The following is an 8,504-nucleotide window of genomic DNA, read 5'->3' as shown; positions in this document are numbered from 1 at the left end:
TACTAAATACAGCCTGTTTTAAACTGAAAAGCAGGTTAACACATCAGGTAACGTTCCATTTGTGTTGATCATTATTACATACATTTGGTGTTGAAATTGGCGACAGTCATTCACTACAAAATGCACCTCAATGTGATTACTCCCCCCGCCCCGTGAACTCTGCTGCCCAGAAGAATAAGCATGCAAACATCATCATCTCCCTTCAGGTCACACGGCCACCCAGACGCAGCTATATATCAACTTTCTTCCTGGTTATAATCGAATCATGATTATACAGCACAGGAGCAGGCCTTTCGGCCCATAAGAACATACGAAGAAAACATTTCTCCTCATCTCTCGCCCATCGTGTCCGTGCCGGCCATCAAGCACCTATCTATTCTAATCCCGTTTTCCAGCACTTGGCCCATAGCCCTGTATGCTGTAGCGTTTCAAGTGCTCATCTAAATACTTCCTAAATGTTGCGAGGGTTCCTGCCTTTACCACCCCCTCAGGCAGTGAATTCCAGATTCCAAACACCCTCTGGGTGAAAAACATTTTCCTCAAATCCCCTCTAAACCTCCTGCCCCTTAACTTAAATCTATGCCTCCGGTTATTAACACCTCCGCTAAGGGGAAAAGTTTCTTCCTATCTACCTTATCTATGCCCCTCATAATTTTGTACATCTCTATCAGGTCCCCCCCACCCTCAGCCTTCTCTGCTCTAAGGAAAACAACCCTAGCCTATCCAGTCTCTCTTCATAGATGAAACGCTCCAGCCCAGGCAACATCCTGGTGAATTTCCTCTGCACCCTCTCCAGTGCTGGCTTACAATCACCTACAGACAGAAATGCAACAAGCAGCGAGCGGGTCAAAGAGAAGGCGCTCCACCACTTTCTCAGGCCAACTAAAGATGCCAATCCATGTGCCCTGGCTACCAAGGCTCACTTCCGGAGATCAAATATTAAAAGAAACATACAAAGGCGGCAGCTGCACTAACATTTTCCAGTTGATGAGAATTTGTTTGGTTGCTTATCGGCACTGAAGTGGCAGTGTCCAGAGTCAGGTGTTCAACAATCAAGGCAAGTGATGTGAGATGCTGCTGTGGGAAGCCATGTCCCACTGCCTGGCCTTTGCATCCACTGAAGTACCACTCCAATCGGATGTGAAGCCAGTTGTGCAAAGTGTTCAAGGCAACCTCCGAGGAACCTACAGATTTAGTTTTGAGTCTTATTTCTAATGTTACCAGGAAGTAGGCGAGGTCAGCCGCGCTTTGTGAACATTAAAGAAAATAGTGGTGGATGAGTGGGGGGGCTAACTCTAAGGTTCTCTTGGGAAACAGAATGCAAGTTATAGCAGATAGCGCAACTCAGGTCTTCCCAGCTGCACAATTTTCGTGTCTAGGACTCTGGGCCCCAATCCGGTCATTGCAGTGAGAGACAAAACCAGCTTAGTCCTTTCAAGAAAAATTGGGGATGTATTCTATTAAGCGCCTCACTTCCAAATGGGGTAAAAGGCTCAAGAAAAATAATCTACCTCCTGCAAGTCAGTCTTTGTATATGTGGGTTTGGGGTGAAATCATTCAGGCCCGCCATATTTCACAGAAATATTCCAGCTTCTAGTTTCTCAGCATCATTGTGTCGCAAGAGGGGCTGGAAGTGAAGGGACAGCAATGGCTAAATCACTGGACCTCACTTTGGTACCCGCACGGGAAAAGTTTCTGTAAAAAAAAAAATCAATGTTTATACCCAGTAACGAAATTGAGGCGGAGTTAGTAAACCCGATTAGGGATTTTATAACAATCATCGATTATGGAATTGTATAGATTTGTGCTCTAAAACACTGCTGTGACCGCTATACATCCACTACTGTGTGCCAGTACTCTCTTATCTGTGTAACAACACAAACACATGTTGCGCCTGGATTTTAAGTGAGGGGATTGATCTTTTCTAAGCGAATTTAATCTGGTAATTGGTCGAAACGGACCTATTTTCACTTACATATTCTTTCTTGCCCATTGTGTCACTGGTTGGTACAATAGTTTGTATTCCAGGGTCTTGACCATCTACCGATAAAATTGCCAGCCTGCAACGATGACCTTTACAGTCAGGCTAATTAATGAGTAGGATTGTCAGAAAATACGCGATCGTGGACGAAACCCATTTAATGGATAAATATAAGCGAAAGAAAATAATTCCCCAGGTGGGAGAAGAGCATTTTTATGTTGATCTCGATTTTAACATGGGCGGAGTAAGTGACTACATAAACGAAGTATTGCAGCCTTCAAATTCAAGTGAGATTGTTTATAGAGACCAGGGCAATCTTAGTCTCATCATGGAGGCGAACCTTTATCAGATGTATTGATTCAAAATCTCCAACTAGATTGAATTATATAGAACTTTTGGCCGCTGACCAATGAATTTGAATTCAATAAAAATCTGGAATTAAAAGTCTAATCTTGACCATGAAACCATTGTCAGTTGTTGTATAAAAAAAACCCTTCTGGTTCACTAATGTCCTTTAGGGAAGGAAATCTGCTGTCCTTACCTGATCTGGCCTACATGTGATTCCAGACCCACAGAAATGAGGCTGACTCTTAAATGCCTTCTGAACAAGGGTAATTAAAGATGGGCAATAAAATGCAGGCCTAACCAGTGATGCCCATATCCTGTGAATGAATAACAAAAATCAGGTGTAAGCATATAAGCATAATTCTTTATTAATTAAAGTTCTTTATTAATTAAAGAACATTTTCTCAAAATAACTATGGGGATGAGTTTATCTTTAACATAATCTCTGTAACAATGTTTACTTCTGTAATGTCGTGAGCTCTGATTTTCATGCAAAATGTAATTCTAATTAAAATATAAATCCTTCAGATTAAAAAAACCCTGTAATTAAAATGTACAGTCAATGATTGTTAATCCACTCCATTTTATGGGAAAATGGCATGATGTTTCTTTGCGAATCTTCTGCCACTGTTTTAGTGTTTAGCCTTTTCATGTTCTTGATTACACTCTAGTTTGCCACTTTCATCCTGTGAATGTTTCCAGACAACAAATACACCTTTGTTCCAAGATCTGGTAATAACGAGTTTGACAAAATTAAAATATAGAGAAAGAAACCCGATTCAGAAGTATTTTCTATGTTGCGCATTCCACGGAAGACTGGATTGAAACATTGCTTTAATTCAAAACTGGAAATTAATCTGGAGATATTATGGAGGAGAGATTTTTTTCCCTCTCAAAATGAAGAAACGTGAGGGTACTAAGAACCTGCTGGGAATTAGTTTGTTTCATTCCATGTCTAACCAAAGCAGTAGCTGTCATCTAAAACTTAAGAACCTGGAACAGGCAAAGACCATTCATTGTGCAAATCAGGCCATTTCTTTCCAATGAGCATGTGCAATTTGCTCTAAATTGAAGAATGATCTTGCATTAATGTAGGACCCTAGCAGGTCAGTGAGACCTCCCAAAGCCCCTCACATCCAATTGATTACTTTTATTTAGCAGTTTAGGAACAATGCTAATGAACATTCCTTGGCCCATACACATTTAATTTCTTCTGTTATATACTCCCCCTCTTAGCCCAGTAGCTAATTGGCCCAAGTGTGTTTTAGTATTATTAGTTTTCTTCATATTTATTATCATCTTACCATATAGTTTTAACAAATTTTATAAAAGATTATAAAAAAATCACAGTCACCTACATAATTTATGATTTATGTGAAAAGTAGGAGGTATTAATAAGACACCAGTGGAATTCTATATTTTCTGTCTCCCAGATATCCCACAGTAAGTCATAAATTATATTTAATCTTGCTTTCAGTTGAAAGTAATATTGGCACAAAAGGTAATTAAGTGTAGGATATACAGATATTAAAGGTGGAATATTGCTCATGTGCAACACATTTATTAGTATTTGAGATGACCATAGCAACTAGAATCACAGAATTGTTACGTGCAAAAGGAGGCCATTTGGCCCATCGTGTCTGCGCCAGTTTTCAGAGCATTTTAACTTAGTGCCAATCTCCTGCCTTGTCCCCATAACCCTGCACATTATTTCTATTTAAACAATCATCCCAATGCTCTCTTGAATGCCTCAATTGAACCTGCCTCCACCACACTTCCAGGCAGTGCATTCCAAACCCTAACTACTCGCTGTGTGAATAAGTTTTTTCTCATCTCACATTTGCTTCGTTTGCAAAACACTTTAAAACTGTGCTCGATCTGGTTCTTGATCCATTTACAAGCAGGAACAGTTTCTCCCTATGTACTCTGTCTGTCCAGACCCCTCATGATTTTGAAAACTTCTACCAAGCCTCTTCTTAACCTTCTCCTCTCCAAGGAAAACAGTCCCAACTTCTCCAATCTTTCCTCTTAACTGACGTGACTCATCCCTGGAACCATTCTCGTAAACTAAACTTTATTTTTGAGGATAAGGAAAAGTGAAAAAGAGGTATAATTTTCAAAAACTACAGCAGATCATATTCTAATAGAACTCCTGTGATTTTCTCAGGCCAGTCAGTCTAATGTTGTTGGTGGGAGAACTTTTGGAAAAAATAATCCGGGAAAAAATATGAATCAATTAATGAAAATGTCTGACTAAATTGATTTAGATCTTTGATGAATTAACAAGAAAGGATTGATGAGAGCACTGAGATTGTTGTGCATATGGACTTTCAAAAGGATGAAGCACTACATAATAGGCTTGTTAGCAAAATCAAAGGCAATCAGTTTAAAGGGGTAGTACCTGCATGGATACAAAATTGGCCAAAGGACAGAAAGCAGAGATTAGTGGTGAGCAATTGTTTTGCCACAGGAGGGAAGTGTGCAGTCATGTCCCCCAGGGGTTGGGGTTGAGAACAGCACTCTTTTTGATATCTTATAATGACCTGGATTTGGGGACTTGGGTATGCATAGCACAATTTCAAAATTTCCAGCTGACATGAAACACAGGAATGCAGTGAACAGTGAGGAGGATAGTAACCGACTTCAGTAGGACATAGATAGATTGGTCAAACGGAAGATAAAATTTAATGCAGAAGTGTGACAATTTAATTTACTAAGGAGAAAGAGAAGGGCCAATTTAAACTAAGGAGTACAATATTAATAGGGATGCAAGAACAGAGAAACCTGTATATATACTTACAAAGTCTTCGAAGGTGTCAGGACGCAGCAAGAAATTTGTTAAAAGACATGTGGGATCCTTGACTTTATAAATAGAGGCACAGAGTTGTTATGGACAGGGGAGAGATGTGGGTTAATTTCCACTTTTGCCCACCTCTCAACTGACTGCAACAAGTTGTATTTTCAAGAAGGAGCGTTTTAACCCTTTTAGTGCTGTGACTTTTCAGAAGACATGAAACAGGCTTTCTTGTATGTTTAAATTGAAGGATAGGATAAACATTTATTTTCACAGCACTGAATTGTATTTAGGCAAACAAACACTCCTCATACACACAGGCACACACATGCAAAAAATGATTTCCAAAGATGTAACATGCAGTTAGCTTACTTAAAGTCCTGAAAGTCAATATTACTCTATTTCTCCAAGAAGGTAATCAAAAGCATTGCAGGACTGACAATTCTCTTTCAGTTCACTAGAGGGAAATTGAAGGGCCCTGGTGGTGAACTCACAATGGTATTCCAAGCAATAACAGGTTTCTGACTTTTTCAGTCGAAGTTGTGGTCAAGCCTCTGTAATGAAGAAATATAATCTTGCAGGTAAAACAAATTAGCCCCACTCCTCTGCCTATGGTAGATTTTTCAGGCAGGGTCCTCTCTTGTGCTGGGCAAAATGGCTTCCCTCTGGTCTTCATATCCAAGACTAACTCACTGGGCTGACTTTGCAGATTAAGATACTTGCTATCTCAAGCCAGTTTCTGTCATGTGACAACAATATCAATGTTTTCCATTGTCCACACAATAGGCTGATGGCAGGTGTAATAGTCACACAATGAGGAGTGAATGATACAATTTGCACCTGCTTATGCTGAAATGGTTCCTTCATCAACCACTCCCCGGCTCTCTCCGTTGGATTTCAAGATTGCAGACAGCAAATCTGGGGCAACTGTTATATTTGAGTTTCTGTAAATATCCAGACAATAGTGACTATAAATTCCACAAGTGATCTTGTATCCTGATATCTTTTCAATGGAAGGTCCTCCACAAGGACATTTACATTTTAACAACTTTCCAGAGGCATGTACAGACATGAGTTAATGCTAGCATGTATCAAAACCACAAAAAAGTCACCTGATTCCCTGGACTCCCTTTTATCAAGGTAAATTGTCCATGCTTTACGTTCCTTTTAAAAATTAATGTCCATCTTCCTAATAAATTTTACAGGCATATGACACAACCATAATAGAATACAAAAGCAAGGAGATTATGCTAAAGCTTCATAAATCATTTGTTCAGCCAGAGCTGGAATATTATAATCAATCCTGGACACCACACTTTGGAAAGGCTGTCAAGATATTTACAGCAGGTCCAGAGATTTATCAGAATGGTATCAGGGATGAGCGACTTCAGATGTTTGGGGATGAGCCCAGCCAGTGAAGCCCACATCCCATGAATGAATTTTAAAAAAACTAGAGAAACTGAGGTTGATCTCCATAGAGCAGTGAAATTTAAAAGGAGGTTTGATAGGAATGTTCAAATTATGAAGGATTTTGATAGAGTAAATAAGGAGCAGTTGTTTTCAGTGATAGGCAGGTCGGGAACAAGAGGAAACACATTTAAGGTAATTGGCAAATGAACCAGAGGTGACATAATGAAGCAATTTTTACACAGCGGGTCCTTATGATCTGGGATACTCTGTCAAGGTGGTGGAGCAGATTCAATAATAACTTTCAAAATGGAATTGGACAAGTACTTGAAGGGGGGAATATTTATAGGGCTCGGTGAAAGAACAGTGGAGTGCAACTAATTGGGTGGCACTTTCAAAGAGCTGGCACAGGCAAGATGGGCCGAATGGTCACCTTCTGTGAAATATCTTTTGCTGATTCTGTACTTCAGATGACTGTGTGTTTTGTACAATGCATTATTCTCCTAATCAAGTACAATGTGTGTTTAAGGCCGCACAGTTCAATTGCTATACCTTCCTGAGTTCCATGAGAGGTTACTAGGTCTTAGGGAAATTCTCAAATCAAGTCGTGGGCAGGAGAAACCACTCGGAAATGTCAGGTTTTCTTTTCTACAATTTTTAAACCCATCACGCAGATTTTTTTTTTGCAGCTGTGACACCTGAAGCTTGACGGATAAATCTCAAACCGTTCATGCAGCGCATATGTAGCATTACAGCATTAATCTGCATTGAATATTTTGCTGGTTTACTTCGCAGCTTGTTAGCCAAAAAATGAAGGAAGACAGCTGGCAAAATACTCCATGGTTTTAGAATCTTCCCGATATTACAAAAATTACTGCAAATCCTTGCTACAAGGACGCATAATGGGAAACATGCCTATACCAAAAGAAAACCAACACACGCCGAATAGTAAAGGAAGAGTGAGTGCACATTGATCAATTGGTGCTTTTCCCTTTCACCAAGCCAGTGAAATGATCATATGTCTTGTTGGGAGGGAGGTCTGCTTTCCCCGATTAGACAGGGCCGTGCAGTCCATTGAACAGGTACAAGAGGCCAACACCATGTCTGCCCAATCACGGCAATTGTGCTGATTTTTTATTTCAACGCATTTGGACTGCGCCACCTCGACCTTTCAGGATAAAGAGCCCATGATAACTATCATGGATGTGTTGTGCTCAAGAATTTGCCATAGGCCATTTGCACATTGAGATCTGAACAACGTGTCACTTTATATTAGGTCTGTGGTGACAAAGCACGTTTCTTTTTTAAATAGCTTGCGTCATGTAGTAAACCAGAAACGTTAGGGATAAGTTACAGGGTGTATCCACGCAGGGGGGATGCTGCTAGCGCCGCATCACAGGAACAAGCCCACTTTGTTCCATTCTAAGACACATTAGGAATGAATTTGAGTTTCTATGTGCACCAAAGCCTTCACCGTACGGAGTTGAACGTTTGTTGTAATTGATACTTTTGCCCTGTCTTTAATTTGGAAACAAGGAAAAAGTAACATTTTGTAAACCATTTGGTCTAAAATGACATTATAATTCCGATTTGATAAGAACGAACCCTTTGCTCCTCTAGTTCACAGCGAAGCTCCATTGAGATGAACATAGTTCGGAAACTTAAATTAATGATACCCTGGAGTGTGTTGGTGTTTTATTCACTCCTTCAGTTATTTCAAGGTAAGAACCGGAGCCAGTGCGTATAGTGTAACACTTTGCAAAACTAGTGATTTTCAGAAGGGCTGCTTGAATCATTAAGACAGAGCAGAATGTATTTGCTCCAGTATTGGAAGACATAGTGGTTTGAACAAAATGTGAGGGTGATGAGTTTAATTATTTAAAATCTAATTTAAAATGTATATGTGCCTGGCGTGTTATTCCATATACTTTCTTTGATCGGTTAAAACTAATTGTCAACACGGAAGATTTAATTTAA

The sequence above is a fragment of the Cetorhinus maximus genome, chromosome 22, assembly GCF_964194155.1.
Source record: "Cetorhinus maximus chromosome 22, sCetMax3.hap1.1, whole genome shotgun sequence".
NCBI classification, from domain to species: Eukaryota; Metazoa; Chordata; class Chondrichthyes; order Lamniformes; family Cetorhinidae; genus Cetorhinus; species Cetorhinus maximus.
The sequence above is the reverse complement of the archived record's forward strand: the minus strand, read 5'-3'. Positions refer to the sequence as shown.